Here is an 18,705-nt window from a genome sequence, read left to right as displayed (position 1 = left end):
TTTATTTTGAGTGTATTATTGCCTGAGGATAAATGTGGTTCAGTTTCATTGTTTATGTTTAAACAATAAAAGATTAAAATCATGAAAAAACATTAAGTTTGATGCTTCTTTGTCTAAACACTGGATGGAGTCAGATTTCAGTGTATTTAGGTGAATTTTGGCGCTTTTTATAGTTCGTTATTGTCGAAAAAACCATTGCGTGGCTGCTGCACATTTTCACGGCAGGTAAAAACTCTACATATATTTATGTTGACTTTCACCCCACGTTCATTTTTATCCATGCCAACTTGTGTAAAATATGGCGCCGCACGTCTTTGTGCGTGCAAACACTTTATTCATGACCCCTGAGCTGGTCTCAACACAAACTGGACCAACAGTATTAGATTGTGTGGGGTGTCACGCCCAGCTCAAAGGCGAGGACAAAAAGGGAGACAGACGAGCGGATCTATAGAAACAATAATTTATTTGATGACAAAAATAAGCTCTGGGAGATCAGGACAGCCAGTCAGAGAGAAGTGTGGGCTAATGCTGCTCGTTCCGGCCTGGTCCGGAGGGCAATCAAGCAGACCAGTGACTGACTAGACGTCAGTATTTATCATCTGCCGGCATGGGCGTAGGAGGCGGGAGGGACGCGGGGGACATGTCCCCCCCAATATTGGAGAGAGCCACATTCGTCCCCCCCAATAATTTCACTGCAGTTGCGAAGAATTTTAAAATCTTCCACTCGCGTGCTTTTATTTTGAAGGCGCATAACAGCGCATTCAGCAGAGCGCTTCCTCCCCCTCCCCCCTCTGAACGGCTCAGAGTAAAGGCAGCAGCAGACGGAGTCAGAAACTCCATTTGAAGGAGGTAAACGATCTGTCAGGAATGTTGCCATGAATATCGCTCGTTTATAACATCTTGTTGTCAGTTTACTTTCATATATAGAACTAAATCTTTTTGGTTTAGCTGTTTAAATTTTGGAATAGTCACATGTCCAAACTAGCTTACTTTAACAGTTAGCTAGTCTAGTCACAATGATTTAGACTGAAACAGCAGAAAAAAGAGGAACACCTGATCATACTCAACCACTTAACATGTGTTTATATATTAATTATATTATATTATATTATTTTATATATTAATTATATTATATTATATTATATTATATATTTAGGAGAACAGCAGTGCTAGAATGATGTTGAAGAAAGGTGAAGAAGTTCTGGTGAGGTCTTCATTTAGTTTATTGAAATATGTATTACAGTGATTCTTGAGAATAGGGACAAAATGGGTTTTAATTTTCCCTTTTTTTTTTTTTATTATTTCTCAACCTTATGTATGCAAATATGACAAATAATGTTTAGAAAATATGAAGATGCTAAGGTACAGGCTCCCAGTTGCGAATTTTTAAAAAAAAATTACATTTTTAATCGACCTGACCCAAAACTTTGTCATCACCATCTGACAAAAATAAATCTAAAATGATTTTTAAAATACCCCATTAGTGATATTTTTACTCAATTTACAGACAAATGCTTCTCAAGAAATAAAATAAATATTATTTAAAACAAAAATTATTTATTATATTATATTGTTATAGCCACTAAGAATATTTAAATATGATGAACTATGTATTAAAAACATACTTAAAAAATACAATTGTTTATAAATGTAGCTTTGATAGATGTTTGAATATGGTTTACAGTAACAAAAAAGCGTGTTATGATCGATTAAATGCGCTGATACGTCATTGTGCTGCTAAACACATAACGCTGAGTGGAGTGGTGTACCGCTCCAAGATGGCCGCCCTAAATCTTGTCAGCGACAATAGGCGAGAGCGGGTCTATCCTTATATTATGTGGGTATATGCCACGGACTTCCGTTTTAGCACTTCCGCATTTTTTTTCCACATAGCCTGCTTCCGGTACACAGGTCACTCTGTGTTAGAGATGGAGTTTTTCACTTGGTCCTTGCTGGATTTGCCCACAGTAACCGTTAACCATTTTAAAAACAAAAAGCAGCAGGAGGATGTAACTTCATAACCTCATTTTCTAAGCAGAATCTCAGAGGGAAAAAAAGAGAAATTACGTTGTGTAACGCAAGAACAGATTATAGCAGTCAAGTGGAAAAATTCACTCTAACGTGGATAATAATTATGAAACAGCAAAGGTAGATAATCATATATTCGGGATTCGGGAAATACGTGATTTGCACCATTTGTTCTGTGGGTTTTTTATGTGGGTCGGTGCCACTTAAGGTTTTGGACCTTAATCTGACTGACTTCTTGTGTGGTTTGGAGCATTGCTGCTCTCGGCTGTTTTTAAATTACCGTGCTCGGTATCGCTCCGACTGCATGTTAAATGTATTTTATATAATTGTCACATAAACAAAAACTAAGGAGTTGCCTAAAAATAATTTCATACTCCATATAACATAAACGCACATCAACACACACGTATTGACTTACCTTGTGCCGAATCGCTGCCTCTGTTCTCAGCCTGTTTCCGTAGCAGTAGATTTCCTCCGGCATTATTTTCCTCCAACAAATTATTCCACTAAACGAACCACGTACAACTCCCTTTATATCCCCCATCTTCCCATTTCTGACGCTGGATCTTCAATATCCTCAAGCTTTGAAATAGCAGGCAGCGTGTTAGCTGTAGTGGCTAAGTTTTGGCTACAGTCCGCTGTCGCCTTGATATCAGCTGGAAAATGAAAAAACTAAGCACTGGATGGTACCGACTAATTACTGGAAACAACGGCACACCACAAAACTCAGTCGTTGTACCAGCAGCTCACAGATATTTTAAGTTTTGCGTCTTTTTCATGGTACAGATCTTGCAGCTTTGGCCAAAAACAATAGGAGCAAGCAGGACCCGGAACCAACCTATGTGGAATAAATTCAAACGGAAATACGTCACCACCTCTCGTGGCATATACCACATTAACAGCCCATCTACCTGCTTCCTGAAAGAAACAAGAAAAAAACACGTAGAAGACTAGAGACACCTACTGGACAGGAGGGATCGTCACAGGGGAGCACAGATTTCCAAGGAACAGAACCAAGAACTCTGTAAGTAAAAACCTAAACACAAAATCCAAGACACATAGCAGTTTTTTTCCAACTGTCACTCTGTAGAGTGACTTGCAAAAGTATGCATGCCAATGGAAAATTTTCAGACTTTGGCTTGATACAAACACAGCTTTCAATGCATTTCCTTAGGATTTTATGAGGTAGAACGACAAAAGTTAGTAATTAACTATGAAGTGAAAGAAAGATGATGATGTGTTGTATTATAACAGGAGAGTTCTGGTGGGAAAAAATTTCAGTAACAAATTCCAAAACCGTACAACAGATTGTATAAACAGTAGACATGGAAAGAACAGTTGAGAACAGAATCATCCAGTGCTGAGCACTGAAGCTGACTGGTTTTTGAGTACGGGAAGGTGGATGAGTGATATGAGAAACGTGGGATTTTTTCAGAATGTCATGTTAAATGTTTGTTCCTTGATCTTTATGATGATGTTTGTTCACCAATATTCTCTACAAACCCTCTGGGACCTTGACAGAACATCTGGATTTATACAAAATCTAAATTACAGTGAGGTGCAGTTAATTTTGTTATTAGGTGACTTCTAGAAACAATTTCCCAGGATTTTATGTATCAGAGAGGACTAAATTCCAGTGGTAAGCACACTTTGACTAATTAGTGGCACACACTTTTTTCTGTCTTTGAAAACATTTAGCACTCTTAGTTTCCCCTACATTAATGTTCCAGATAAATTCTAAATGCTGTTTCTTGTTTCCCTGATTTACCCCTCGTGTATTTAACCCCACCCATGTCTTGTTTCTCACTGGATCTTACTCGTCTATCATCGTCCTTCGTCCTGTTTGGTGTCCCAGTATCTACCTGAGTCTCTGTTCTCAGAGATTCCTCGCCGCTCATCTGTGCTTTCTGGTTTTTGTCGACTTGAGATCATCATTAAACTCACTTCTGCTTTTAACCCTGGGAATGACTGCGTCCTATTCTCACCACCAATACAGCATTTCATGACAGTAAAACACTACTTTACTTTGGTGTTTTATTAACTTTCAGTTGAGTAAAATTCAACATTGAGGTTTTGGTAATCAACTGTTAAGAATTTTTCAGGTAAGATATTACAAGATATAAACATAAATACAATATCTAGAGGCTTTATAGTATAACGGCGTAATAGAGTCATTGTACATAGAAAAAAGGAAAATTAAATTTCAGCCAAAACAAATTTCTAGAAAAAACAACATTTCAGAGTTTGAAAAGTCTAAATTTTTAACTCTGAAACACAAAAATTTCCAGTTTTTTCCCCCTACAAAATTCCTGAGATTTTTTAGTGGAAATTTGCTCCTCATTTTTAATGTGCAATGGCCCATACCACATGGGTAAATGGGTAGTCCCCAGGATTTTAACTTTTTTTATCACGTTATCAGACAGGTTCTGTAATTTCAAACAAGAAACATACAGGCATAAAATAAAATATGGATAGTAGAGAACATGACATAAACATAAATACAGTATCGTTATAGCATTATAGACCTTGTCAATTATAATGTTAAAATTAAATTAGTGGGTGCAGGTTGATATCTGTCAAGGGCAGATATAATTTGAATCAAACTGCTAGTTAGTGCATGAACATTATATTCTGCTAATGTTTTGGTATTACTTTAGCATTACAGGAACCAATCTTTAGGTTTAGCTAATGTTGTCCACCACTGCTGAATACTATCTTTCAAAAACCACTGAAGTTTCCTTCTTCCATACAGTTATACATAACTTTTTTTTAGATTAACCACATAAAATCCCAAAGAATAAATGCTTAATATAAACTCACCGTTTGCCTTTTTTTTTATAATGCCAGACCTTTTTGTAGTTTTTTGACCAATTTTGCTCCATCATCTGGAATTCCAGTGGCTTGTCTTCATAAAAAAGAGGAACATTTTGGATTTTATAACTTGTCTGCTTCCTCTCCTTCTGTATGGGTCTGTCTCCTTCTCAACCATGGATCGTGATAGAAATGGGAATGAGGGATCATCAGCTTTCCTAGCCCTGGTTGGTGCTGGGACAAGATGAGGACAAAAAGGCCTTTTTTTGTCCTCTGGCAGATTGTCCCTGATTCCCTGTTTTAATGGCGATTAAAGAAGTGACAACCCTGTTTGTCCTGCTTTGACATTCCTCCCTTAAGGCATCTGTGTCTGTAAAACTGCAGAATATCCCTTTTGTCCTCTCTCCAACCATCAATTATATTAATAGCAGTTCCAAGATTTCCGCTAGCATGTTGCTCCATTTTGTGACAGGAAAACCTTCTGTTGATGCATTATTGCACAAGTTCGGTAATAGGCCTAACTTTCCCTTTTCTAAGCTTTGCCCTGCTCTCTTATTTGCATTACCAAGACTGGACATTTGCTGGTGACAATGAAGAATTTTCATGACTGTGCTGATATCATCACATTTCTGTTTTTTTCCCCTCATCTCCCAGGGAACCGCTTACAGGAAAATGAATTATACAACACAATAGAAGAGATGGATTTTCTGCACTCAACTCCAGGCCAATTTACCCCAGCATGACTTGGCTGATGTTTCCAGCCAGCCGTGCTGAAGATGATCTGCCAGCACCCTTTTGCGTTTCTCCTTTTTCCCCCTTTCCTTCTAATGTTAAATATACATCACCAAAGAACCAGGCACAGTCATGTTGCCTGTCAGGTTAACATCATTGGTAAAACAGGGAACTAAAAATAGCACATCGGACAGTTTGCTCCAGCTGCTCATCATGTTCAGGTCAGTGTGATTCGTTTAATGACACATATGTAAGGGCTACAGCTTTGAATCATTCAATAAGCTTAAGCAAACAGCTCAGGCATATTTCTAGTGGATTGCTTCAGCAATCATCAGGAGTGGTGGAGCTGCACTGAAACATTAAGCTACAGTGCTTTGCTTCAACTTTTTTTAACCCTATGCAACCACAAAACGTCCATGTTTCATTGAGATTTTTTTCATTGAAATTTGTTTCAATGTTTCATTGAGATATCCAACAATATAGTGGATGTTAAGTAATGATATAGCTGTGCCTCCATTGACCATATATCTGTGCAATGTGACATTTCAAAAATAAATGTGCTTAATGGAAACATGCCAATTTCTAAAAAAAACTCTTTTTTCACTCAAATGTTTTGCTGCTAGGATGAGCTGGTTGGTTTGGCAGTATCTAAATTGGTCTATTTCGCAAAATTGCCATGGAAACACTTTTTGCATCACACAAGTCACATGATCAACAACGGGATGTTGCCACTGGCTCTAATCACAAAGATGAAGCAGACGATAGAAAGTGGTTTGGGATGATGGTGCAGCAAGTTTTTTAGTGATTTTTTATTTTGTTTCTTATTTAATGGAAATGTCACAATTGCAAAATTGTGTTTTTAGTTGAATATTAACAATGTTTTGTGCACATTTATAATGGGAACACAGCTATTGATTCATAGTTTTCAGTTTTCCATCTGAAACAATTTGTAACGTGAAATTCATTCACAATCAGTCACCCACCTTTACCCTGACACCTCTAAATAAAATCCAGTCTAATCAATTGCCACTGCAAATGGAACCACCTTTCAAATTTCAGATTGTAGATATGTCCGTGCTCTGTTCAGAAGTGAAGACAGTATTTTGATACCACTTACAGTATTTCCACAACTCTAAGCACCCAAAAGTTTTAGTTGTTCTGTCAAGTCACAGTGTAACTGAAAATAACTGCCACTCCTCAAGAGTGGTGGTCGGAGTGGATTTCTGACTGCACTCACAACAAATATTGTTCTTCTGGCTTGATATAGTCATGATATCATGCAGAATGTCTGCTTCCATAAATTATTTTTGAAATTGCTCTCTGGCTAAATGTGTTCTGTCAAAGTTCTTCAAAGTGTAAAGATGTCTGAGGGAATACCCAGACTCCCAGCCATTCATTTTCATCCCATTGTCCAAATCTGCAGGAAAGTGCGCACCATCTCTCTCTCATCTGTACTTTCACTATGAATGAGGTACAGATATGAATTGTGGTACTATTACAAGTCGACAAATGGCATTCGCACACTCTGAACAATTTTCCGATAACTTTTGCTGTTTGTGAATAGGAAGGAGCTATTCGGACTACTTTGTGTGTGTGTGTGTGTGTGTGTGTGTGTGTGTGTGTGTGTGTGTGTGTGTGTGTGTGAAATTGGCTGGCTCAGAGAGAGAGAATTCTACCCCGGTGTGGTTCACTCACACATCAGTTTGCAGAGGGGATTACCGTAGTACCCATACCAAAGAACACTGAGCTGGGCAGCTCAGAACTGACGACATCTTGACAGAACACTTACTGCAGGCATGGCAGAAAACCAAAGGAAGTAAGTTCTATATGACTCATGAGACTTGTTGATCCCCCTAAGCTGACAACCACACTGGACTTTCAAAATAAGACAAACACATACCCTACAAAATAAAAGCCTTAATGCGTTAGCAGCAGCTAGTTGTTGATTTATGCTTTATAAAAACTGCTATAACTTAACCACTATTGCACATGGTTAAGTGTACAATACTTAACCATGTGCAATAGCAGTTTTATAAAGCACAAATCAACAACTAGCATTTATTAGCTATATTTATCCTACTGAATGAAGTAAGTCAATTTAAATTGATGGAGGTGATACCATGTGTGCTATTGATAGTATTTAAACTAACCTTAATATTTTTGGCTGATTTTTAGCTTGCACACTAATGTTTGTATATTGAATTCAACTCAAATTCTAATTCAATTAAAAATACTTTATTAATCCAAAGGGGAAATTAAATGTTGTTGTAACTCATTAATTTAGATTCTTCAAATAGTTATTGAAGATGGAGATGGCTGTTGGTAGGAAAGATCTTCTGCAGCAGTCTGTACTGCACTGAATCTGAAGAAGCCTCTGACTGAAAATGCTCTGCTTTCCCAAGATAGTCACGTGAAGAGGATGGTCAGGATTGTCCATAATTTTATATGAAGAATCTTTCTTTGCATAATCATCTCCAGAGGTTCCACAGTCGCCCCCAGAACAGAACCAGTCGCCTTTATGAGGCTGTTGAGCCTTTTTAAGTTGCTGGCTCTGATGCTGCTACCCAGCAGATGACGGCAGACGAGATGACGCTCTCAATAACAGACTTATAGAAGATCTGAAGCATCTTGCTGCAAACCTTGAAGGATCTTAGCTTCCTCAAGAAGTACAGCCTGCTCTGTCCCTTCTTATGGACGGCTTCCTTGTTGAATGGCATAAGTTCATGTTAGTCAACATAATAACCTTAGTAAAAAAAAAAAAGGTATACTTTAGTATACTAAATTTTAACATACTTTAGCATACTTTGATTGATGTACTTAAACTGTACTATTTTGGAACAACTTTTTTGTGTTTAGTATATTTTAATAGCATTTAAATAGTATTAAATTCACTTTTTAGAATACTTAAACGTACTTCTTTGGAACAACTTCAAGTTGTACTTAGTATACTTAAGTATACTTTTTTATGTACTATTCAAGAGCTTGATTAGTATATTTTGAGTGTACTAGTTCTGTCATAGCATTATATTAAAAATATACTTTTAATATACTTTAAATATATTTTAAATATACTGCAAATATATTAGTAATGTATTTAAATTACACTTAATTTTTAGTTTTGATTTACTGTTATTGCTAAAAAAGTACAATTTTAATTATTCATAAGTCTTCTTTATTCCTACTTTCCTATTTTGTACATTACATGCATAACTACACTAGAGTACTTACATTGTTTTAGGCTACAATTACATGGAAAGATTAATTACACAAGATGTTCAAGGTAATTCAAATATTTTGTTTTATTACCGACATTTTAAAATTGTCCAATTTTACTCACAACTTTATGAACTTTACATAAATGATCAGTTTACACGTCAAAAGTGAACACAATGAACATGAAAATTTAAGTGTTACAAAAAAACATGAAAGTTATTACTTTAAAGAACAAAAATTATAATTACATTGTGCTTTCAATATATTACCATTTTGGCAACACTTTATTTGATGGAGTGTGCATAAGACTGACATGACACTGTCATAAACATAACATAACACCTGTCATCCAACTTTTAAAGCAAATTCTCATTAAAATTGTCAAATTGTCATTTTTTTACTGAATGACACTTCATGACACTGTTGGTATGTTCCTAACATGAATGAGGATCAATAACAGAACATTCCCATTCGCTGCACCTTACAGAAACCCACAAAAAAGAACTATAGAGCAATTAAACAGAGAAAGTATTTGTATTTTAAAGAGCACAGAATAATGGCAAATAAAAAATAATGTATTTACATTTTATTCACTTAAAGTATACGTTTATTTAATATATTAAAAGTATATTTTGGTACAATTATGTTTAAGTGTTTAAAGTTATAATTTTGAAATTGGTACAAGCATACTTTTAGTATACTTCAGGTATATTTATAGGTAGTAGACTTAATACTTAGTATACTTAAAGTGTACTTTCACAAATGTAAATGTGTTTGAAATATACTAAAGTATACTTTTTTTCACCTGGGAATCCACTACATTAAGCTAACCTTATGCGTTAATGCTAATTTTCAGCATCAGAACGTTGAAAATTTCTTCAGAAATTTTCTAGTTATTGCAGCTAATGTGCTTTTTCCCTCCCACTTGTGCGGAACAGTTCTGATGAGTAAAAAAATGACCCTGAGTGATAAAAAAATTATTTTTAATTATCAATTGAAAGTGATAATTAAACATTTTAATCATTTTAATTTATTTATATTAAATTAAAAGTGATAAAACCAATCATGCAGATAAACAAAGAAACGAATTGGTAGCTTGTGCTGTTTGTGTTATTTTACCCCCTGTTTAACAAAGTAATCCTTGTGTACCCAAATAATAACCAGATAACAATTAAGTCTTTTCCTCTGCCATTAAGAGTCAGACGCCGAATCACTGTCTTGCAGTAAGATAATGGATAATTATTCTCAAAACCGAGCATGTTTCATGTGACATTTGCTGTAAAAGCAAAGACAATTTCTAAAAGAAATTTAAGTTATGACCAGGGGTGAAAGTAGTTTTAAATTCTTGGGGGTACTATGACACAAAAGTATATATTTTGTGTGTGCATATATCAGTGATGTGCGGTGAGGTTCATTGCTGGTGAGGCACTGACTTACGACTTATATAGACACCATGCATGTTAATGGACGTACGGAAATTTCTCGCAGGCATACAACGCTGGGAGGCAAAAAGACTAATCTTTTATATGTCATCTATAGCCGCGTTAACTCAGTGAAACTTTGAAATGTAGGTAATTTCGTGCTATGATCCACAGCAAAGGGAAAGAGGTATTCTCCACGCTGCACGCAGACTAGTTGCCATAGCAACTGACAACAATGCCACTTCATGTTTTAGGATTTAGCACCAAAAAAACATTCAAGAAATTTAGACACATGTTACGACCACTTATAGTGCAATAAAAACAACCAGTATAAAAGGGACAATATTTATTATTACAAAATAAGATGTGTATTTGCAAAAAACAATAGGTAAACAAAAATAAATGAAAAACAATGGAAAAAGAAAATCAAACTAAAAGAACAGCAGGGTGCAGCGACAACTGCAAAAAACACAAATTACCAAACGCCTATTAAATCTTTGCAATAAAACCATTCAATTCAATCCAGTTAAAAAAAATATACAAAGCCTACCTGCAGCGTCGACCAACCACACGCCCAGGTAGGAATCGTCAGCTCAAAACATGAAGTGTGGCCCTATATAAAAACACACAAACACTGACTAAATATAATCAGATTAAGAGTTTTTTCTTTACAACAAAAAACTGACACAAACCTGATCGCAAACAGTGGGACGTGTGGGCCAACACATCTGGTCGATACGGTGGCCCTGAGGTGCAAAACACTACAACATTAACGAAGCACAATTACAAATTACAAAATCACTACAACATTAACAAAAACACGACATTAAGAAAAACACAACAACATTAACGAAAACACAACGACATTAACGAAAACACAACGACATTAAGAAAAACACAACAACATTAACGAAAACACAACGACATTAACCAAAACACAACGACATTAACCAAAACACAACGACATTAAGAAAAACACAACGACATTAAGAAAAACACGACATTAACAAAAACACAACAACATTAAGAAAAACACAACGACATTAACGAAGCACAATTACAAATTACAAAATCACTACAACATTAACGAAAACACGACATTAAGAAAAACACAACGACATTAACGAAAACACGACATTAACGAAAACACAACGACATTAACGAAAACACAACGACATTAACGAAAACACGACGACATTAAGAAAAACACAACAACATTAACGAAAACACGACGACATTAACCAAAACACGACATTAAGAAAAACACAACGACATTAACGAAAACACAACGACATTAACGAAAACACGACGACATTAAGAAAAACACAACAACATTAACGAAAACACGACGACATTAACCAAAACACGACATTAAGAAAAACACAACGACATTAGCGAAAACACAACGACATTAAGAAAAACACAACAACATTAACGAAAACACGACGACATTAAGAAAAACACAACAACATTAACGAAAACACGACGACATTAACCAAAACACGACATTAAGAAAAACACAACAACATTAACGAAAACACAACGACATTAACGAAAACACAACGACATTAACGAAAACACGACGACATTAAGAAAAACACAACAACATTAACGAAAACACGACGACATTAACCAAAACACGACATTAAGAAAAACACAACGACATTAACGAAAACACAACGACATTAACGAAAACACAACGACATTAACGAAAACACGACGACATTAAGAAAAACACAACATTAACGAAAACACGACGACATTAACCAAAACACGACATTAAGAAAAACACAACGACATTAGCGAAAACACAACGACATTAAGAAAAACACAACAACATTAACGAAAACACAACGACATTAACGAAAACACAACGACATTAACGAAAACACGACGACATTAAGAAAAACACAACAACATTAACGAAAACACGACGACATTAACCAAAACACGACATTAAGAAAAACACAACGACATTAGCGAAAACACAACGACATTAAGAAAAACACAACAACATTAACGAAAACACAACGACATTAACCAAAACACGACATTAAGAAAAACACAACGACATTAACGAAAACACAACGACATTAACCAAAACACAACGACATTAAGAAAAACACAACGACATTAAGAAAAACACGACGACATTAAGAAAAACACAACAACATTAACGAAAACACGACGACATTAACCAAAACACGACATTAACGAAAACACAACGACATTAACGAAAACACAACGACATTAACGAAAACACGACGACATTAAGAAAAACACAACAACATTAACGAAAACACGACGACATTAACCAAAACACGACATTAAGAAAAACACAACGACATTAGCGAAAACACAACGACATTAAGAAAAACACAACAACATTAACGAAAACACAACGACATTAACCAAAACACGACATTAAGAAAAACACAACGACATTAAAGAAAACACAACGACATTAACCAAAACACAACGACATTAAGAAAAACACGACATTAAGAAAAACACAACGACATTAAGAAAAACACAACAACATTAACCAAAACACAACGACATTAAGAAAAACACAACGACATTAAGAAAAACACAACAACATTAACCAAAACACAACGACATTAAGAAAAACACAACGACATTAAGAAAAACACAACGACATTAAGAAAAACACAACGACATTAAGAAAAACATAACGACATTAAGAAAAACACAACAACATTAACGAAAACACAACGACATTAACGAAAACACAACGACATTAACGAAAACACAACGACATTAAGAAAAACACGACATTAAGAAAAACACAACGACATTAACGAAAACACAACGACATTAACCAAAACACAACGACATTAAGAAAAACACAACAACATTAACCAAAACACAACGACATTAAGAAAACGGAAAAGGTAGGTCCCAGTGGAGACCTAAGAAATCGCTGATTGGACTACAGCTCGTTTTACTTCTGAACCGGAAGTTTTTCTAGAGACCCTTTTCACAGTGATGTCAGACAATGGGTGCCGTAACTCGAAGAGGTGTATCTTTACTTCTGGTGTGATTTTGCCTCGGGAAACCTGACTGAAAAATTCACGGATACTCATTATCTTAAAGATATACTAAAAGGTAAGGTTAATTACAACAGCATTTACGTGTTAGCTGTTATTACTCATTGTCAATCCACCATTCTCTAACTGTGTATATAATAAACAGCCTCCGATCGGAGAATAAACCAGCTAGCAGCAGCTTTAGCCACAGTTGGGAACATATATACACCGCTGTCTGTCAGTGCTGTAACGTTTAGAGGTTCACTTTCTGTATTAACTTTAATAAAACAGTATTTAAGTGTTAGCAGTTATCAGTCATTGTCAATTTACTATTCTCCAACTGTATTTAAAGGACCCAGCCTCCGATCGGAGAATAAACCAGCTAGCAGCAGCTTTAGCCACAGTTAGGAAACATATACACCCCTGCCTGTCAGTGCTGTGTTAAGTTTCACTAAATTCACTGACATTTTCCAACAGTTGTTTAGAAAAGCATTTTAAGTATTGACTTACTGGGAATTACTTAGCAATAGTAATTTGTTAGCTGGCTAACATTACGTAGCCTTTCTGTTTTGGAAATAAAACGTATTTAGGCTCTAATCTTAATAAGATTTTTATAGTATAGACTGGGGTTGCCGCCTGTCACGTAAAATGCATGATCGTCACCCTCCTCACGTCATACGCTAGTTTCACCACCCTCTCAGTAGCGACATTACCTGTAGTCTCAAGTCCAAAACCTGACAGTTATGCTAAACTGAGAAGTCAAACTCTTGCTAAGATAGAGACACGAGTAGGAAGATAGATATTAAAGTTTCATTGGAGGAATGTGATGAGCTCTACTCACATATGTTGGAGCCTATTAACCATTAGATTAATTTATTTTTTGATAAATTAATTTTCGCAGATCTAGGTTATGTGAATGATAGATCTATTGTATATTTATTTATGTATTTATTTTTGCTTAGACCCTCCTCCTTGTCAGTCAGCCTCCTGCAGTGATTAACAGGCAGAAGCAGCTGCTGGGGTTGATCTGATTGTTTGGTGGAGGAGTGAGGAGTGAAAAGGTTTTTGTACCACAAATTAACGTTTATATTTGAAGTCAACTCAGACATTATTTTTTGTTACTTTTATAAGTAAAAGAAACCCCTTTCAAACAGGAGAAGTCTCTGCGAGTGCTTTTCATTTTTTCTTTGAGTTGAAAACCTCCTAAAAGACTACTCTTGCATTTTTTTTGGACTTTATTATGATGCAAGAGTGGCCATAACAATATATATTAGCTCATTAACTTCACATTTCTCCAATGAATATTTATCAAAGGTTATGATTAGAAGGTTAAGTTTCTTTTACTTTGTTTTCCTGCGGTTGTAGACTTGGCAGTAGAAAATTGATAATATAGGAATAACACCTTTATATCCCTTTTAACAGGTTACACTTGATTCTGCTGTGGTGCCTGTGGAAACGAAGTGCATGAAGTTTGTGCTCAGCTAGGAAAACCCTGTGGATCACATGGTGGGACTTCTGCTTCAAACTGCTCACTACAGTTTACCATTGGCTCTGTCATCCACCAGTTCACTGCAGACTGGCACCCGCCAAGGACCGTACATGGATGTCTTCTTAAGTTGTAAACCCTGAGTACATACTGTTAAAATAAAAATATACCTTTTGTAAATAAATTTTCTCTATCAATGACTTAAATTGTTAACTGTGATAATTATGTTTGTGTAATGTTATATATATATATATATATATATATATATATATATATATATATATATATATATATATATATAAATTGCTGACTGTATATATACAGTCAGCTATATATCTATTTAAATATATGAATCCATGTACAGTGTTTAATATAATTATTACATAGATGTTTGCAAGAAACGGTCACAAACCTTATGTCTTTGTTCCACAATGGCAGCTTTAATAAGCTCCTCTCCTTTCTCATTTCCTCTCCTCCACATACTTCATTGCCAGATGTGTAAGATTTACAAAAAAAAGCAATTTAAATGTAAAAGTTGCACATATGTAGATTACTCAAGAGAAGCTATTTACAATAGTTTTTACAGAACTCTACACAACAATTTATTAATAGATACATATAGATATTAATTAAAGGATAGATACACAAAGATTTCATTTCTAACAGTTGCAGTATTGAGTGTTCATCCAAGAAGTGTGACTTGCAGGAGCAGGGAGGCTCTGTACTGGTTTCTCCTTTTAAATCAAGAGGCCCATGATAGTTTGACGTTAGGCAGCAGATGTCCCACAGCTGATTGACTGAACCTGCCATGGACAGAGGAACAAGACCATCCCAGATATGGTAGGCTAGGTAGGCTACTGTTGAGAAAGATGAACAAAACAATATGAGAAATTATGAATCACATCAGAATATGTAAATTATTTGGCAGATAGCGCTTAAGTCAATATTTAAAATGCTTTTCTAAACAACTGTTGGAAGATGTCAGTGATTTTAGTGAAACGTAACAACACAGCACTGACAGGCAGGGGTGTATATGTTTCCTAACTGTGGCTAAAGCTGCTGTTAGCTGGTTTACTTTCCGATCGGAGGCTGGTTCCTTTAAATACAGTTGGAGAATGGTAAATTGACAATGACTGATAACGGCTAACACTTAAATACTGTTTTATTAAAGTTAATACAGAAAGTGAACCTCTAAACGTTACAGCACTGACAGACAGCGGTGTATATATGTTCCCAACTGTGGCTAAAGCTGCTGCTAGCTGGTTTATTCTCCGATCGGAGGCTGTTTATTATATACACAGTTAGAGAATGGTGGATTGACAATGAGTAATAACGGCTAACACGTAAATGCTGTTGTAATTAACCTTACCTTTTAGTATATCTTTAAGATAATGAGTATCCGTGAATTTTTCAGTCAGGTTTCCCGAGGCAAAATCACACCAGAAGTAAAGATACACCTCTTCGAGTTACGGCACCCATTGTCTGACATCACTGTGAAAAGGGTCTCTAGAAAAACTTCCGGTTCAGAAGTAAAACGAGCTGTAGTCCAATCAGCGATTTCTTAGGTCTCCACTGGGACCTACCTTTTCCGTTTTCTTAATGTTGTTGTGTTTTTCTTAATGTTGTTGTGTTTTTCTTAATGTCGTTGTGTTTTCGTTAATGTCGTTGTGTTTTTCTTAATGTTGTTGTGTTTTCGTTAATGTTGTTGTGTTTTTGTTAATGTTGTAGTGATTTTGTAATTTGTAATTGTGCTTCGTTAATGTTGTAGTGTTTTGCACCTCAGGGCCACCGTACCCTGGTGGTTCCACCCGTTACACACATAACAGAATATTCAGTATGTCGTTGTAGTACGTTTTAGGCTTAATGTTTTATTAATAATTAATTGCTGTGGTAGATTAGCTCCCGCTTCTACTTTACTAAATTATTTAGACTTACAAACTGTAGCCCACAAAACGCATATTTCATTAAAAAACTAAACAAAAACATCTTATTGCTGTCTTACCTTTATGTATCAATGAAATCCATGCACCGCTAATTCTGCACAAAAATATCCGTTCATCCAGAGCCAAGTCTATCCTCGGCATGTCTTTTCTACTCCATTAAGAATCATCAAACTGTCTCGAAGCAAAACTTTCAGCTCCGGTGTTGGTTTTCCTTTAGTTATTATCTCCTCTTCAATTGAAAATCCACTTTAGAAAACTGTTAAAGTGTAGAAATGTAGTCTTTCATGTTGAAATCGCTGTACTTTACTTATTTACTGTGTGGCTAGCTCCATGGCTAGCTCACTGTGTCTTACTCCGCAGTTATGGAGTCACAATATCTGGGATCATGAGCGCCCCCAGCGATGAGGCAAGAGAACTGCCTGCCTCACCTCGAGTCTGTTCTCTGCAGTTTCTGATCGCTCCTCCGCACACAAAACACGATACACACACAGTTAGTGACAAAAAACACTGTACATTATATATGTAAGCTAAATTATGGAAAATCAGTCCATATATTAAATGTTTCTTAGCCATTTCATTGCTGGCTACAGACAGGATGAACTTGTTTCCATAGAAAGGCAGCCAGTGCAGTTAGCCAGAGGTTGATCAGTCCCAGGTGAGGCTCAGCTCGCTGCTGCCTCAGTGGCTTTGCTTCTGAGCATTTGAATGGGAAAATGCGAAAATCCAGCGATTTTGAAGAAAAAATCATCAGAATTGGTTAAGCTAAGTAAAAAAAAAGGTACTTTATAGTACAAATCACAGGGTGAAAATAGCAATATAAATGATTTTATTACTATTCTTCCATGATGACAGTTGAGGCTCTGCCTCACCTGCCTACCCTGACCGCACGTTATGGCATGGAGTGCATCCCAGTTTTCCATGTCTGGCGCCTCCTCACTCTGACTCTCACCCTGACAGGAGGAACCACAGAGCTCTGTTAGGTTAAAGCTCATCTTCTGAAGTTGGGATGTTTTTCCTCCAACAGGAAATCTGATTTGAGGAATCACCTCAAACCAGATGTTGGACTGGATTTTATTTCAATGTCATTTGTGAATGTTAGAGCTTCATTTTCAACAGTGGAGCTATAAAGGTTGAAAAAGGTTATTATTTTGGAGAAAATCTCATCAACATCAGCATTCCCACTAAATAAGAGGGAAAAAAATGTTTGATAAAGGAAAAGCCTCTCAGACTCTGAGCTCAAAGCAAGATGCCAGAGAGCAATAAAACTGTTTTTTTTATTAGACAATTAATTTAATTTCACATAATTATCCCAGTAGAAGCCATTTTAAATACTTAAACATATAACCCGAACAGGTGATCAACTCTAAACCACTCGCACCTTTTTACTCTCCGTCTCTCTGTCATTTAAGCACACCCGTTGCCGTGGCAATCTCCTGCGCTCCGCGAGCCCAGCAGAAATTACTTTAAAAACATAATATTCAGTCCATTACGATATTAGCTTTTCAGGCTTGATATTTATTTTTGCGATTATTAAGAAGCACTTTCACGAACACAGTGGTGGTTGAATAGTTAATTTTAAACTCCTGCTCTGCTAGTTATTTTGGTAATGGAACCGAAACGCACAGATTTGCGCAACACCTTGTTGAAACAATAATCACTGAGATTATTATTGTTGTTGGGTCATTAATTTGAACAAGTTTTGTTGATTTTTTTGTTGTTCTTTAATAAAGTTATGAACGTTTTAAGCCAATCAGAGGAGGACCTGCTGGTCTCAGCCTCCTGGCGGCGTTCAGTTTGTCACCTAATGCTGAGATCGACTCAAAACCTTCCGCTATCGGCGTATTGGAGCCCTGCTCTAGTAAAGCACTAAGATTTCAGAAACAATATGAAATGGGAGAAAAGCTACTTATTAACTGATTAAGTTGTGTTTTAGATTGTTCTTGGAAAAACTAATCAATCACGGCTGATTAGTGGGTGAACTCACGGCTGCACAGTGAACCCGTTGATTTCTTTTATAGCAG

At 36.0% G+C, this 18,705-nt stretch overlaps 4 long non-coding RNA genes across 5 annotated transcripts; 2 read left to right on the top strand and 2 right to left on the bottom strand.

Moving 5' to 3' along the window:
- Positions 1-759: 759 nt before the first annotated feature.
- LOC148155562 (uncharacterized) lies at positions 760-6,888 on the top strand. The gene is made up of 3 exons (XR_015765238.1): positions 760-849; positions 2,815-3,052; positions 5,494-6,888. It is a non-coding gene; the product is annotated as an uncharacterized LOC148155562 (long non-coding RNA).
- A 3,648-nt stretch (positions 6,889-10,536) lies between these two features.
- On the bottom strand, positions 10,537-11,056 carry LOC148155561 (uncharacterized). Its single transcript, XR_015765237.1, has 2 exons — positions 10,756-11,056; positions 10,537-10,664 (listed from the first exon to the last, which is right to left on the bottom strand). It is a non-coding gene; the product is annotated as an uncharacterized LOC148155561 (long non-coding RNA).
- Positions 11,056-14,941, top strand: LOC148155560 (uncharacterized). Its single transcript, XR_015765234.1, has 2 exons — positions 11,056-13,334; positions 14,678-14,941. It is a non-coding gene; the product is annotated as an uncharacterized LOC148155560 (long non-coding RNA).
- LOC106913675 (uncharacterized) lies at positions 14,148-17,131 on the bottom strand. 2 transcript variants are annotated; one of them, XR_015765235.1, is made up of 3 exons: positions 16,111-17,131; positions 15,154-15,598; positions 14,364-14,891 (listed from the first exon to the last, which is right to left on the bottom strand). It is a non-coding gene; the product is annotated as an uncharacterized LOC106913675 (long non-coding RNA). The 2 variants fall into 2 exon arrangements; XR_015765236.1 differs by lacking the exon at positions 16,111-17,131 and having other exon boundaries at positions 14,148-14,891; positions 15,154-15,720.
- Positions 17,132-18,705: the final 1,574 nt, after the last annotated feature.

The sequence above is a fragment of the Poecilia mexicana genome, unplaced genomic scaffold (assembly GCF_051168715.1).
Source record: "Poecilia mexicana isolate PSO_F unplaced genomic scaffold, ASM5116871v1 scaffold_14, whole genome shotgun sequence".
Lineage (NCBI taxonomy): Eukaryota > Metazoa > Chordata > Actinopteri > Cyprinodontiformes > Poeciliidae > Poecilia > Poecilia mexicana.
This window is presented reverse-complemented; position numbering and strand designations above follow the sequence as displayed.